Source organism: Piliocolobus tephrosceles, chromosome 7, assembly GCF_002776525.5.
Source record: "Piliocolobus tephrosceles isolate RC106 chromosome 7, ASM277652v3, whole genome shotgun sequence".
Lineage (NCBI taxonomy): Eukaryota > Metazoa > Chordata > Mammalia > Primates > Cercopithecidae > Piliocolobus > Piliocolobus tephrosceles.
In genome coordinates this window covers 29,230,944-29,247,961 of record NC_045440.1, presented here as the reverse complement: position 1 = coordinate 29,247,961, position 17,018 = coordinate 29,230,944, and the positions used below count along the sequence as shown (strand labels likewise).

The 17,018-nt window shown below is 36.4% G+C and overlaps 1 protein-coding gene across 1 annotated transcript in view; it reads left to right on the top strand.

Moving 5' to 3' along the window:
• The window catches only part of PURG (purine rich element binding protein G), a 38,237-nt gene that overhangs the window by 19,702 nt on the left and 1,517 nt on the right, over positions 1-17,018 (top strand). The window lies entirely within an intron of this gene.

Genomic DNA, 17,018 nt, shown 5'->3' with positions numbered 1-17,018 from the left:
AAAAAAAAAAAAAAAAAAAAAAAGAAAAAGAAAAGAAATACTCCTTGAGTTGAAAAGATTTAGTGAAGGTGTTGTGTTGCAGCTGATTTAGTAATGTTGCAGGCAATTATCGTTTTTTGTTTTCAGTGTTCCCCTCACTATTTAAGATCTTTCCTCACTGATCGCCATATCACCCCGAAATCACAGAAGTTTATTTAATGCCATGCATTCATCAGAGCATGTGATGCCAGAACTTAACCTCCCCTCAATTTGCAGCTTCTAACCTAAGCTGGACACTAATATTTTGCCAGTAGGAACCTTTTTTTGAGACAGTTTCGCTCTTGTTGCCCAGGCTGGAGTGCAGTGGCACCATCTCGGTTCACTGCAACCTCCATCTCCTGGGTTCAAGTGATTCTCCTGCTTCAGCCTCCTGAATAACTGGGATTACAGGCGCCCACCACCATGCCTGGCTAATTTTGTATTTTTAGTAGAGATGGGGTTTCACCATGTTGGCCAGGCTAGTCTCAAACTCCTGACCTCAGATAATCCGCCTGCCTCAGTCTCCCAAAGTGCTGGGATTACAGGAGTGAGCCACGGCGCCTGGCCAGGAACCTTTATATAGTACAATGAATTCCAGCCTGAAAACTCCCCAAGTTCTGAGCCTTTATTTAATAAATATTTACCTAATATAGCAATTATTATATTAAACTGACTTAGAATGAAGAATGCCTGTGAGATTTATAATGACTAAAGTTAGTTTGCATTGTTGTTCTTCAAGCGTTATTCAACTGTACTCCTCTTTAAGCAAGTTTTTGGGTCACTAGGTAACTGTGATTTAGTTTGTTGATCACCATTTATTGTTTGACTCATTTTTTCAAAGACCCAAGTATTATATTTAATGACATACCAAGCTGTACTTCAAGCAGTGCCCTCTTTTAAGGTGATTTGCATCTGACTTGAGTCATATTAAATAATATCTACATTTTATTTGATGCAAATGTTTTAAATTTTATATGAAAAAATCAATCTTAGGTAAACACAGAACTTGAGTCTTAAATTAGATTCTTAATAACTCAATTCTAAATGATTAGTAAATTTGTCACAAAATAACTATAAAGTGAATGTGAATGATAAATTACTCAGTATATCTATGCTATAATAAACTCCAAAAAATTAGTTGTGTAGTATTTGGACTACTATTTCAATCATTCAGAAAACTGTATTAAAAAATCCTTGCAGTCTTGCTGCTGACCTCATGGTGTGCAGTAATGTGGTATAGAGGTGATGCACTGTCTTTCAGAAGCCTTGGATCTATGCCTTCTAGGTGGGCCTGGGGCAAGTCATTTAACCTCTGTGGACCTCAGCTTGCTTATCCATAAATTGAGGAAATTGGATCAGAGTGACGATCTCTAAGAACCCCTTCAATTTCTGTATCCCTGAAGTCAGTGAAGCTTCTCTTAAAGTTAGTTTCTACTTTCTTCTTTGGCCTTTTCTCATTTTCCTCCCACTCTCCTTGGTTTCATCTCTCATCTGACATTTATTGACCATCCTTTCCTTCTCGGCATAGTTCATATTTAGTTATGGCCACTTTACAGTGTTGCAGTATGCTGCTTCTCTGCCTAGTTTGCCCGGTTCCCTTTTTTACCCTGTCATTTAATTTTACGTATACATTATCTTGGAACTAACACAAAAACTAGTTGATCATGATATATTGTATATATAATCAGTAAGACTTATCTTTTGGCCCTGTACACAAAAGTTTTAAATAGGCAATTCTTCCAGTTCCAAGAGATTTTTTTAGACACAACCTAAAACTTGATAGAGTATATTTTAAACTTAAGTTCCCCTATGAAAAATCCTACCTCCTTAACTCGAAATTAAGTTTAAACGCAGACTGTTTCTTCCTCTTTTGTATTCGCCTCTCAACCTTGCGCTGGGCTGATTACTTAAATCATCTCTTTTCACTTAATCACCAGTATTCCTGTTCCTGTTTTGTCTTTGAAATCTCCTTGCTTCAGAATCACAGTACTTAACAGACAAATCTAAATGGCAACAATTGTTAATGAAAGTGATAGTTTTAAAATGTAACAAAAAATGCTATGTCATCTTTATTTCAAAGATGACTCACAATTAAGGGATGATTTGTTGCCTGCACACCCTGAATTTTATTTCAGAAATATTCTTTCCCTTGCTTAATGGATAAGTGATGCTGTTCCTCTACTCATTCAAGGGACATTGAGTGGCTACTTTTTGCCAGGCTCTGTGCTAGGGACTAGGGATACAATGACTTAGGAAAGACAAATATTTCACTGCCATTAGCTTTAAGTGTGCCATGTCCAAAGTTATTTGATTCAAAGCAGCTTTTGGAGCCTTACAGTATCATTTTGTTCATTCAACAGATAAGTATTTGATTATCTGCCATGTGCCAGACAGTGTGTTGGTATATATGGAAGTATATTTGAAGCTATCTAGTATAAAATGCTATGCATTATTTTTCCCTTAACAATTTATCCTTTAAATATGATTATCTACATACTGTCATAGTGCTCAAAATATATTTCATTGATGCAGATTTAGAGAAATACAATGATACTATTTTAAACAATAATTGTGTCTTCCTCATTCCAAATCTGCCTTGATGTCCTAGGGTGAAAATAACTATTCTGTTTCATCTCATGTGCCGTTGTGTTCAAGTGGTAATGACTACCTGAGTCCTAGGTTGGAGATGATTGTGAAGCTCCATTCAAGCCCATGGTAGAAGACTGTGATGATTTCTGTATGTTGATGGGCAATTAGATGAGGAAAGGAAGGAGTAGTTATATACATGTCACATGTTAGCCCTTCCTACCCCAGGCTTTTGTATTCATCTTCACTTTAATTTTATTTCACTCTCATTGCATATGCAATATATTCACAAATTCTTTTTCTCCTCATGTGTTTGGATTGACAAAAATCCATCATTGTTCTCAGCTATGATGACTGTCTCACCAATGTCTTAGCCAACCAAATGAGATATTACTAACACCTCTGTGTTAGTAAATCCAGTTGTAATAATTTTCACTATAGAGACACTGCAATGAAGACAATTAATAGATAAATTCAGTTAATCATGAGTACAAAAAAATTGTCCTGAAAGTTTTCCATAACTGGTCATTAATTATGAAATATTTTCTAATTCAATTAAAGATAAAAAGAATGTGTAATTTTAAATTATAATAATTTACATATAGGTTAAAATCATTTTCTAAGTTCTTTCATCTGTTATACCTTATTTTACCCTGATGAAATTCCTGATTTAGATTAGTTCAACATGACTATCCCCACTTAACAGTTGAAGGAAACCAAAGCCCAGCAGGTGAAATGATTTGCTGTAATCACTTAGCTGCCTAATGAAAATACCAGGGTTTTAACAAGCCCATTGCTCATTGAAGCCTTTTATATTAATAATAACAGAAATTTAAAGAGGTAAACTTGAAATCAAAATTTGGCAAAATTAAGTATATATGTTTATAGCTCATTTAAAGAGTTTTTTGAAATGCAATCTCGGTATTTTTTTGCTTTCATCACATCTTTAGACTCAATTCTGCACTCAGTACACTGTTGGTTTTGGCCCTGGCAGAAGGCCTAGCAACTCATTACATTGGTGCTCATGTCTGTGCACCAGCTGCTTGCCGTTTTCAGCCTTTGCCTCAAACTCTGAGCCTTTGTCCTCTGTGCTTAAGACTCCCTGCCTGGCCGGGCGCGGTGGCTCAAGCCTGTAATCCCAGCACTTTGGGAGGCCGAGACGGGCGGATCACGAGGTCAGGAGTTTGAGACCATCCTGGCTAACACGGTGAAACCCCGTCTCTACTGAAAAATACAAAAAGCTAGCCGGGCGAGGTGGCTGGCGCCTGTAGTCCCAGCTACTCGGGAGGCTGAGGCAGGAGAGTGGCGTAAACCCGGGAGGCGGAGCTTGCAGTGAGCTGAGATCTGGCCACTGCACTCCAGCCCGGGCGACAGAGCAAGACTCCGTCTCAAAAAAAAAAAAAAAAAGACTCCCTGCCTAAGCTTCCCACTGTAGCTAACCTTCCAGAACCTGACCTTTCCTCACCTGTTAACCCAAATCTTGTCATGGCACCTACATTGAAGAATAGCCCTCCAAAAGTGATATCATTTAGAGGATTTAAGAGGTAAAACTACTTCATTTGCATAATAAGTTTGGTTAATTAAACTTCTAGTAAATCTTTTCCCTGCATTCTTTTTTTATTTTTATTATTATTATTATTATTTTTTTTTTCAAGACAGGGTCTTGCTTTGTCACCCAGGCTGGAGTGCAGTGGTGCGGTGTCGTCTCACTGCAGCCTTGACTTCCGAGGCTTAAGTGATCTTCCCACCTCGGCCTCCCGAGTAGCTGGGACTACAGGCGTGCATCACCACGCCCAGCTATTTTTTCTATTTTTTGTGGACACGGGGTCTCACTATGTTGCTTAGGCTGGTTTACCCTCTACATGCTTATGAACAAGAGATAAATGACCACATGATAAGTTAGAAGCAGACTTTTTCAGAAACCTGTTTGAAAGGAATGATCCAGGTTTTATGAAACCTACTCAAGAACCCACTGTTCTTCGTCTTCATCAGTACTATGATTACAGTTGTTGATAGTGAAGGCCCTAGAGCACTGCAATGTTCTCATTTGCGCATGCAAAATTTAATCATGTTTATTAAGCTGTATTTATTAAAGCAGAAAATCAAAATAATACATATTAGAAATATTTCCGTTTCAATAGGATTAAAAGCATACTGTTAACTAGGAATTGCTGTTAAGTAAATGACTTCGCTCCCTGACATTCCCAGTTAACCATGGTTTTGTAGCAGTACTGAGGAGCTAGCAGGCTAAATTCTGAATTCTTACAAGCAGATTGAATTATTCTGGTGGTTTTTTGTGTGTTTTTTTGTTTTTTTAGAGACAAGGTCTCTGTCACCCAGGCTAGAGTGCAGTGGTGCAATCTCGGCTCACTGCAACCTCCACCTCCGGGGTTCAAGTGCTTCTCCCACCCCAGCCCCCAGAGTAGCTGGGGCTACAGGTGCATGCCACCACACCCAGCTAATTTTTGTATTTTTTGACAGAGATGGGGTTTCACCATGTTGGCCAGACTAGTGTTGAACTCCTGACCTCAAGTTCTCCACCCATCTTGACCTCCCCAAGTGCTGGGATTACAAGCGTGAGCCACTGCACCTGACTGAATTATTCTGTTTCTGTATTTATGGCCATAGAAGTTTCAGATTGGCTTAATCTGCACAGATTATCATATAGTTATAAATATAAAAGTCAGATCAATACGGCTAAGATTATCAAGGAGGAGCCTGATAGGAGTTCCACACTTGCCTTTTGCCACGAGAAGAAAACAACAATGATTTTAATTGACTTCCTCTACCCCTTTAAGCAATAGCAGTAATTTCAGCTGTATTTTTAGGTATTGGATCCCTGAAAGTTATCAGGCAATCTCAGTGGCCTACTATAAAGTGTAAACAGAACAGACCTTGGTGTCAGCCAGTCCTGGGTTCAAGCCCAAATTCTGTCCTTTATTGTATAATTTGGAGCAGTTTATATAACTGTATAGAGTTGTGAGAATTTATTCATTCATCATTCATTGTATATTTATCAATCACCTACTATGTGCTGGGCAATCTTCAAAGTTCAGAGGATTATATTGATAACAAAATGTAAGGTTCCCTGCCCTCACAGAACCTAGAGTCAACCAGAATTCTCTTTAAAAATTAAATGCTACCGGGCACAGTGGCTCACACCACCTGAGGTCAGGCATTCGAGACCAGCCTCGCCAACATGGTGAAACCCCATCTTTACTAAAAATACAAAAATTAACCAGGCGTGGTGGCACGCAGCTATAATCCCAGCTACTCGGGAGGCTGAGGCAGGAGAATCGCTTGAACCCAGGAGGCGGAGGTTGCAGTGGCAGCGAGCCGAGATCCTGCCACTGTGCTCCAGACTGGGCAACAAAGCCAGATTTCATCTCAAAAAAAAAAGAAAGTTAAATGCCTTCAGGTACGTAAAGCTGTTAACAAAATGTCACGTAATCAAAGCATTTAGCAAATATTAATTAACGTCATTATTAATTATTTCCAACCCACAGAATGGATCGTTCCCTGGAAAGTATAACAAAATTATGCAAAATTCAAAGGGAGCCTCCTTTTACCATCAGAACCTTTAGGTGTAGCAGCTGCAAGGGAATTGGGCTGCTTATAATATCACGAAACTGTTTTTAGTCAAATATAAAAGTACACAATTGTGCAGGCAAAACTTTCTTGCACAGGAAACAAAAAGCACTAATTATAAAAGAAAAAGACAATACATTAGACTCCATCAAAATTAAAATTTCCTACTCATCCAAAGACACCATTAAGAAAATGCATAAACTGTCCACAGACTGGAAAATAATTGAAGCATAGTTTTATTCCTAGAGGAAATCAGAACAGCTTTGTTTTTTCCTTTTTTAAAAAAACATGATCATTACGCTGTCTGCATGATTGGGGGACCAATTGCTCCAGTGCTAAAAGGATTACATTCACCTATTTCCTAGTACCTACAGTTTTTCTCATCTAGATCTACCATCGACTTTGATCGTTTTTTGCCTGAAGATGTGTTTGGGGGTAATATAACACTCTCATTTTACAAGAGATAGGACAAATATTTGTATGACTTTGATATCAGTTACCTAGTCGTTTCAGAACTTGAACTAGACGTTATTAAGTGGTCCTTCCACTGTTCAGTGTCGGTTTCTCTGATTACACTGATTTGGCTTCAAAATCAGTGAGATTATATAGGCGTCATTCCTAATATTTGTTTTTATCCTTCAACTAGAAGAGTTTTCTCACCTCTTTATTTTCAAGTTGAAAGCATTATTATAAGAGTATGTTCATGGGTCATTTGACTCTGAAAAAAAAAACTTTTTGGAGGTTGATGCACACTTTAATCTTCAATTTCAGGATAGTAAAGAACCATTATAATTTAAGCCCCAGTGACTATCATAAAACAGCTTTTACCCGACCACCATCTTAATACTGAGATTTTCCTCTTTCATATTTGAACATATTTTTTCTATCATCTACCTCTTAGAACTCTATTTTCCTTTGATACTAATGATTTCTCTCACTCTCAGAAATGTTGACATGAAATGCCACATGACTGTCCTTTTTGTTCATCCCAAAACTTTTTATTGTTCACTCTAGAGAAGCAGATAATGTCCTTTAGTGTCACTAACTGAGTTTTTAAAAGGAAGATTTGATAGCTAAGAATCTGTAGTATCAATTTATCATTTTTACAATTGGGTCAAGATATATTTATGCAATTTTTATGTTAATAATAGCATAATAGCAGTAGCAATATAATGTGTGGCTTGGGAGTTTCAGAGCTTTTTTAAAAAAACTAAGTATGTGCCTATGCTTTTCCTTTTTAACTATATTGAATGTGTAATGTTGAGTTAGAAGACACTGTGAGGTAAGAAATGGCAATTCAAGGGGAATGAGAACATTCGTTTATTTATTCAACAAATATGTATTAAGTTACTCCCATAGGCCCAGCATTGTACTAGGGAAATTGCTCACTATTTTTATTTTTCCCCTCTAACCTAAGGTGGAGATGATAATGAATAGTAAAATTACATGTTTTAGATGTGTTTGTATGTTATAGGTGGATTTGGGATAGCAAATGCCTTTGGTGGGTTTCACTTGGAACTACAAAACGAAGTAAATTAGAGAAATAATTGTCTGACTTCTGATAATAGGGTTTTTTTTGTTTTTTTGTTTTGTTTTGCTTTTTGTTTTTTTGAGATGGAGCTATTCTCCTGTCTCAGCCTCTCAGAGTAGCCAGGACTACAGGCGCCCACCACCACACCCGGCTAATTTTTGTATTTTTAGTAGAGAAGGGGTTTCACCATATTGGCTGTGGCTGGTCTCGATCTCCTGACCTTGTGATCCCCCCCCCCCCCCGCCCTCGGCCTCCCAAAGTGCTGGGATTACAGCCGTGAGCCACCGTGCCCGACCTTCTGATGACAGTTTTAATTTTGTAGATGAATATTTGGCATGACATGTGGATAAATTATGTCGAGGTCATTACTGTTTTCTTCTCAAAACCAAAAGAATTTTCTCACTTATTTATTTTTAGAATTGTCAGATAGTGTAATAAGTTATTTCTGTAGGAAACTGGAAATTTATTGGATATTTGACTCTGAATGTAACCTCTTTAAAGCTGATGAACAAGTGGTCCCTTAGATTTGAAGTGGTAAGTTAGTCATAAGTTAGGCTCCCAGACACTGGCATTCAACATGATTTTAAAGTGTGATAGACCGTATATACACTTGACTGTGCGCCAAGCAGCATAAGGTAATATCTTGTTTCCTTCCCACCTAAAAGTTTTAAGTGCATCAGTCTCCTTTCTCTACTCATGGTGTCTTATTGCTCCACTAGTAGCCCCTGATATAAAACCTGTGTCCTCCATAGAGAATTAGTCATGAAACCCTTTCCAGAGCATGTTGTTCTCTACGTGGTGGTTTGAAGGGAGAAGTTTTGAAATGAAAAAAAAAAAAAAAGAAAAAGAAAAATGCCAAGGAGCTTCTGATGCCTTAGAAGGAATGTTGTGTTTCATTGTAATGCATTTTAACATTTTTATTAAGATATAATTTAATGAAATGCTCAGATCTTAGCATGTCATGCAGTCAGGTTCGATGAATTTGAAGACACATTTCTGTCACCCTAGAAAGTTCCCATGTACCCCTCCCTGGTCAACACTCCCCCGACCCTGACTTCCAAAAGCAACCACTGATCAGATTTCTGTCACCACAGGTTAGTTTTGTCTATTCTGGAATCCCCTGTTAATTGCATGTATTTTTCTTTTCTTTTTTTTTTTTTTTTTGTTTTGTTATGTTTTGGTGACAGGATCTCACTCTCACCCAGGCTGGGGTGCAGTGGCATGATCTCAGCTCGCTGCAGCCTCTACCCCCCAGGTTTAAGCAATTCTCATGCCTCAGCCTCCCAAGTAGCTGGGACTACAGGCACATGCCACCACACCCAGCTAACTTTTGTACTTTTTGTAGAGATGAGGTTTCATTATGTTGCCCAGGCTGGTCTCAAACTCCTGAGCTCAGGTGATCTGCCCATCTCGGCCTCCCAAAGTGCTAGGATTACGGGCATGAGCCACCATGCCTGGTCTGCATGTATTTTTCTCTGTTTGGCTTATTTCACTCAACATAATAATTTTGAGATTGTTCATGTTTTTGAGTCTGTCAGTAGAGTGTTTCTTTTATTGCTGATGATACTTTTTTAAAACAGGCAAGAAATAAGCAGATCGTCACTGAATATCTTGATTGTCACATAACTACTATTAAAATCATGGCAGCAAACCTGTAGTAAGAATGCAGGGGGAGAAAATACCCTCTTATATTAATATTAAGTGACAGTACTTCTAATATCTCAACAACTTTCCCACCTTAATTAGCGTTATATGCATCAAGAGCTACTCTTTTGAAAGACTGAATTACTAAAAACTGAACCTGAATTCACATCAGCAATTGTAACAGCCATAAAGCTATTACTGTTTCCGTCGCTTTATAGTTCTGCTTTGACTTCAGAAACTAGTTGTGAAAAATAATCCCATTTAAGGATATTCTTTTTTTTTTTTTTTGAGACAGAGTCTTGCTCTGTTGGCCAGTCTGGAGAGCAGTGGCACAATCTTGGCTCACTGTAACTGCAACCTCCGCCTCCCAGGTTCAAGCAATTCTCTTGCCTCAGCCTCCCTAGTAGCTGGCACCTGCCACCACACCCAGAAAATTTCTGTATTTTTAGTAGAAATGGGGTTTCACCATGTTAGCCAGGCTGGTCTCCAACTCCTGACCTCAAGTGATCCACCCACCTCGGGCTTCCAAAGAAGTGCTGGGATGACCTGCGTGAGCCACTGTGCCCAGCCAAGGATATTCTTCTTATAGTATCTCCATTATCAAAACATGCTGGAAAGAATGCTTTACTTGTTTATCAATATGATGATGCCTCCGGTTTTATGCCCTCTTAAAATTATGTAATTTAGACCTAATGAACTCAGTTTTATTATTAGAAACTCATTTTGATCTGTAATTCCAAGCAAATATTATATAAATGAAACAAGAGTAGATACAGTAAGAGCAGCATCCAGATTGCATTTTTGTTCTTCTGAAAGTTCTAATTAAATTGTTTGTCATGTTATGCAAAGATTCACTGAGATTCTGGGGAGTGGCAGTACATTTAAGCAAAGATTATGCTGTGATTCTGGGGAGCCATAGTAAATTGTGAATTTTTACTTTCTGCTTATTGTCTTTTTCAAGAAAATTCTATAGTTACCAAAAAAGTGGCTGAATTTCGACACAATAAAGGAAAGGATTGAGCTGGCCTTTGGCTAGTCCACCCCCATTCTTACCATCTTCACCTTCAAGACTGAAACAAGGAGCTGCAGGAGTACAAAGGGATCCCAAAACATTGTCACATACCAACAGCCATTTTCTTACTTTTACAAAAAGTTAATATGGCTTTTTTTTTTTTTTTTTTTTTTTTTTTTGAGATGGCGTCTTGCTCTGTCACCCAGGCTGGAGTGCAGTGGGGCAATCTTAGTTCATTGCAACCTCCACCTCCGAGGTTCAGGTGATTCTCTTGCCTCAGCCTCCCAAGTAGCCGGGATTACAAGTGGGCACCACCATGCCTGGCTAATTTTTGTATTTTTAGTACAGATGGGGTTTTGCCATGTTGGCCAGGCTGGTCTCAAACTCCTGACTTCAATGATCTGCCCACTGTGGCCTCCCAAAGTGCTGGGATGACAGGTGTGAGGCACCGTGCCCGGCCAGTTTTCTATATTTATATAATTATTCAGCCAGAAAAAAAAGTAGCCATATAGTACTATAATGCTTATATCACTTCAATGGGAAAAGAAAACTAATGGTACGCAAAAGAAATAAGAAATGTAGCCTGATTACTGAGAGAACACTGATAAAGTTTCAGATTATTCCCGTTGTTGAAATACTTCTCATTCGCTTTTCTCATTTCTTTCACCTCCCACTGAAATACCTGTGCTTTCCTTTTCCCCGTCATACTTACTTTTTTCTTCAGGTTCCTAAGTTGTTTTACCATCTTCATATTTCATTCTGATAATTCCAAAAATACTTAAATGAATCTTCCCTTTAACATGACCTACTTTAGTGTAGAATTTGGCCTAAGTCTCATTTCTCATCCAAAGCAGTTACATTTGAATTACCAAGAGAATCTTGTTGGTATAATTTAACCCAGAAGGGCAACTCACAGTGCTGTCATACTAAGCCTCAAGGATATGTCTTCTCAAGATTGATAAGTGCTTTTGAGCAATCGCTTAAAAGTATGAATTGAAGTCTCTAAACAGTTCATTATCGTTTTGGTTGTAATAATTAATTTTAATTAACTGCTGATAATGTTTGTTTCCAGATGAAAAAATGAGGATATGGTCTTTGTTCCCATTTGAATATGAACAGTGCTATCCATTTAATGTTAAAAAGGTAAAAGAGATCTTGGCCGGGCGCGGTGGCTCACGCCTGTAATCCTAGCACTTTGGGAGGCCGAGGCAAGTGGATCACCTGAGATCAAGAGTTCAAGACCAGCCTGGCCAACATGGTGAAACACCGTCTCTACTAAAAATACAAAAATTAGCCAGGCGTGGTGGCGGGTGCCTGTAATCCCAGCTCCTTGGGAGGCTGAGCCAAGAGAATCATTTGAACCTAGGAGGCAGAGGTCGCAGTGGGCCGAGATCACGCCATTGCACCCCAGCCTGAGCTTCAGACAGAGACCCTGTCTCAAGAAAAATAAAAATAAAATAAAATATTTTACATGGTATCTTTGCAAAAGGAGTAATGGTGGTTTAAAGAAAATGTTTAATACAGTTGTTCAAGTGTTCCAAAACATCAAACTTTTTGGATTCAACTATCCTTTTTTTTTTTTTTTTAAAGAGAATCTATTTTGAATACTGTACAGATTCCCATCTTATCAGAGGAAGAACTAGTTAGCATAATATAGAATTTTAGAGCTAGAAGAGACTTTCAACATCATCAAGTCTTATCTCTCAGTATTCAATAGTTCAATATAATTGTTATCTTTTTACAGGTCTTAGCTTTCCTGCCCTAATTTCCAAAACAATGAAGAACCAGTAGTCCCCAGATCCACTTTGTGTATGTGTGTAACTGTCTTTTCATTCCCTCTGATATTCTCCATATTCATGCTAATGATTGCAGCTCTGAGGATTATTTCCTTGATTCATTATGCCTGAATTAGCTTAAGAAAAGAATAGTCTACCAGATGCACAACTTTTAATTTCAACGCTTGGCAAAGGTAAAGATGAGTAATTCAGAGTTTTAGAAGTAGTTGTAGTAATAGTCAATTGTGTCATTGGTACTCTGGAAAACATATATGGTTTTTGCCATAACGATTCAGGAGTGAGTAATACTACCCTATTCAAGAGTAATACTACCCAATTCAAGAGTACCATTTCAAGAATGAGTAATACCCTATTCCTTAAGACAAGTAATACTACCCACCCCATTGTATGGGTGAAGCCAAAGTGAACCAGCACAGCTTTTTGTGGGGGTTGGGGGTAGGAGAGTGTTACAGTGAAGTTGTTTCTGTTTTCTCACTCTCATTTCTCATTCATTCTTTAAATCAATAGATATTTATTTTGCCTGTGGTGTGAGCTAACAGTTTCTCTGGGTCTGGATAATATAGCAGACAACAAGATCCAGTCTTTGGCCCCAAAGAGCATACAGTATAGGTTCTCACAACATGGACAATGCTAGATAACTGCCCAGAGAGCAGAGAAGTTACATAGGATCATTATCAACCTGTGCACCTGAACCACTGCACAAGCAATGTATTAACTTTGCCTTGTTCATTGAGATACAGTGGGAAATAACTGTTATAATTCGTTGTGAAGCATTTTGGAAATGGAAAGAGCTACAAAGCAGCTGAATAAAAGAAAACAACATTAAATTATAGGATGGAAATGATTCTCATAGGTATGTTCAGTATTTATGTCAACACTATAGGACCACTACCAGGGAAAAGCTATTTTAGGTAAATACAGTTGCCTAGCTTTTACAAAGTTGAGAAAATACCTGTGTGTATTAACAAGATAAACTGTGGAATCTTATATTATTTTGGGTATTATGTGAGCTAAATATAGTTGGAATATCACACATACTATGAAGTTTCTATAAATCTGCAGCTTCTATTAAGAGTTTCTGTATTTCAATGTTTATCAGAAGTATTTCTCCAATATTTAAATGCTGAAACTATCCAAGACTATTATTCACAAACAATGGATTATATTCTAATACTCAGAAACTGTAGGAAGGTTTGTTAAATAAGATGAATATCTGTCCTGTGATTAACCTACCAGTATTTTGGGTTCGGGGGAGCTATCAGTGATTTATTATGCCTAATCTTTTCTGATTTTAGTTATGTTTTTAAAGTTTGTTAATTCTCTCAGAAGATGAGGATGCCAATTTATATCCCATTGTACACCCTCAAAAGATGAATTTATAGAATGGGCCATGTCTTTAAGATGCTTTTATATAGTCATTCTTATACCTAAGATTCAGATGCTTAAGGAAGGGACCCATTTAGACAGTTATTTAATGTTCTTTGACTATGAACTAATCCTAATTTTAACTTTAGTACTTTTATGTTCTTACCAGCTTTCACCCTAGTTAAATGGGGCACTACACCACAGAGTTTAGCCTGTGGCATAGCAGAGCCCAGGTCATTTGTCACAGAGAATCATAATCTTACATTCTGTCTCTCCTCTGAACAGTAGAATTTTGGGGTGGGGGAGAATCTTAATTTATAATGAGGCAACTCTAGTTTTATCACACTCAGAAACAACAAAAATATTCAAAATTTAACTTTCTGTGCATTCCATTTATTTGCAAATGTATATCAATATGATTATTACATGAGTAAGAGATCTTCATTTTTTATTGTCATCCCTGATTTGCCAAATTAGGTAATATGGAGAACCTCCACACAGTTGCATATTATTTTGCTTGTTCCACATGTTGGTGCTTTGTTCTCTACTGTCCTTTTGTTATTATATTATCTCTGAACATTTCCATTTAGTGTTTCTATTTAAAGTAAAGAAATAGAAGCATGAAAATTAATAACCCATGCATCAGACATTTGTGCTGGACTTTATAGGAATAACCAGTTAAGGCTAGAAACGTCAGTGTTTAATACTGTTTTCAAAACTTGATTGTTACATATATTGTCAGTTCAGTGATTGAAGACAAGATGTATATGTAGACAAGTAGATAAAAACAGGGTAATTAAACCAGTGTGGTTTTTTTTTTTTTAATTTTAAAGGAAAACACATGTGACTTATGTGCATTGCATGGCAGAGTATTACTAAAATTTGCCTAAACAAACCGTCATGATGTTTTCAGGTTGTATGGTAACGCTTTAACTATATAGTACTTGGATTTGAATCCTCATAATCACAAAGGCTCTTAACAGTTGCTTAAAACAAAAAACAAAGACTATACTGTTGCTAGAAAGTATCATCTTCTTGGTTATATTTGTGCTAAATGTATGAATCTGTACTATACTGGTATGAAAAAGTAAAACTGTATATGTATTTAGATTTTGAAAAGTAACATTGTGCATTTTAGAAAAACATTTGGCAACTTGTGGCACTTTGGCAAAGGAATGTGCAATTATAAAGGTTAATGCCATTTGATTTTTTTCTAATTCCCAGTAATTATTCTTACTAGGCTTTAGAGTCAAAACCAAACCCAATTTTAAGACTAGCACTTTTTTCCTACTGGTAATTCCTGTTTTTGTAATTACATGGAATGTTTAACTTAAACCATTCTTTGCAATGAGTTTTAGCTTTCCTCCTCTATCCTAACTTCAAAACCTTTAACTTAAGAACCATTTTAAATTAATCCAGTGGTAACCAGAAGAATATTTTAAGTATCAAGACCACTTAATCTTGTGCTTGATTTTAGTAATTTTCTGATAAAAATAACTGAATTCCTGGAAAAGAATATTCTAACATTTTAATTAGTTTTCATTGGTCATAAATAATTGAGTAGTTGATGTCCATATAGTCATAATTTATCTAAACTCTGGAGCTGCCAAGGCAACTAAGTACACAAAAGTGCTTAAAACACACCCATATCCCCTAAAGAGAAATGACAAGACTTGGAAGAATCAGAATTCTGTATTATTATGGGTATCACATATATATAAGCTATTTTATATATATATATACACATACACGTACATTCTATTAGGTTACCAGTATTTTACTGTCATGCACCCATGGGTAGTAGAAGCAAAATAAAAATAAATATAAATGCTTAACTTTAGATTTTGGCACCAATATAGATTATGCATAAGCTGTTGCAATAAAAAATATTCATTGTGCCTGTACCTGAAAAATTTACCTTAGGTTTTCTCTGGCCTTTTTTGTTTAGGCCTGCATGATCATTTTAAATGTAAAGATAGCAGGATATATGAATGAATGGATAAAATGATGGCTGTTTGCCATGGGATTAAAAATTCTGTTGAATTTTCTGAGGGGCATTGGCTGCTATATATTACATCATAAACTTATTGCTCACAAGCAACATGAGTCTATCACAGCATTTAGAAATTTTTTTTCCCACAAAATGAATTCAGAATTGACAATTCAAATTTGTAATTTTAAGCTGCTAATTATTAAAATTTATTAATATCTTATGGATTGAAGATTACATGAAATAAAAGCTACAAAAGAATGCTAATTAATAACATAATTCCATATACTATCAAACTTCTGATAGCATTGAGTTTCTTATAAAGCCTTAAAGTATTTTAATGATAAATTAATTACCTGAAAAAGAAGGCACTTTATTACCTTGAACTAGCTATTCGTCTGTATAGAATATGTCAAAAATCCCTTAAATTATTCTTTATCCTTTTATAAATTTATCCTAGTTACATGTTTTTCCAAAGCCTCTTATAGTATAATGTGTTAATTCAAACTATTGTAACTTAACAGAAAAATTGTTAACGATATAACCAATGAACAATACAGACATAAAACTCAAGAATAACAAAAATACATGTGATAATAAGACTGTTAGTCTAAGTTAGTCTACAATCATTTGAGATTTTAAAATGTAATATTTGAAGAGTTTTTCATTGAACAATTTTTGGACAGTTTTTATTTTTAAATCTTACTTTTAATTGGTACTACCTTGTCTTGAAATGTTGATCAAATGTAAAGGCAATCATTAAGCCGGTCCATTATAATTCAATTTTGTTTTAGTTGAGATTTTTTAGTGTAATTCTAAAACATTAAAATATCCGTTTGTTTCTTTTTTGCTCAAGTCAGCCATACCTGGTGAAGTATCAAATTTAAATCATCAACATGGATGTGCTGCTGTGTAGAGCTGTTTCCTCTTCAGAAAATTAGTACTTGATTTATACAAAGAATTTAGTTCAGCAGAAAAAGCATAGGATAATTTTTTCAAAAGGGTTCAACCCTCTCAAGTTAAACTTTAACATCTTTCTGACATTCATAAGGATAGGCTTTTATCCAAGAAATGTTTTCAACAGAAAAATATTTCAAAGTGGACAAACTCCACTTTCTTTTTTGCTTGAGGGCAGTACACTTTTACAAAAACACATTTTTCTATAAGTTTCCTTATCTTTAAGTCGTTCTCTGTGGTGGCCATTTTTCCGTCTCTAATTTTAAATGTTTTGCTAACTGTACATGCAGTTTCATAGACAGTCTGATCATTACATGATATAGAAAGGAGTCAGGTTTATCAGAGGTCTATCCTTCAGAGGTCTGTCCTTGTGAAGGGGAGAGACCAAACACAAATTCCATGTCAGTTGTTTTGGTTTGGTTCTTTGTTTTCTTTTAAAAATAGGATATATTAACCCAAAGGTGTGTTAATGTCATGGCATGAACAATCTTCAATGTAGACCTATTGAGTATTTTGTGATGCTGAGTAACA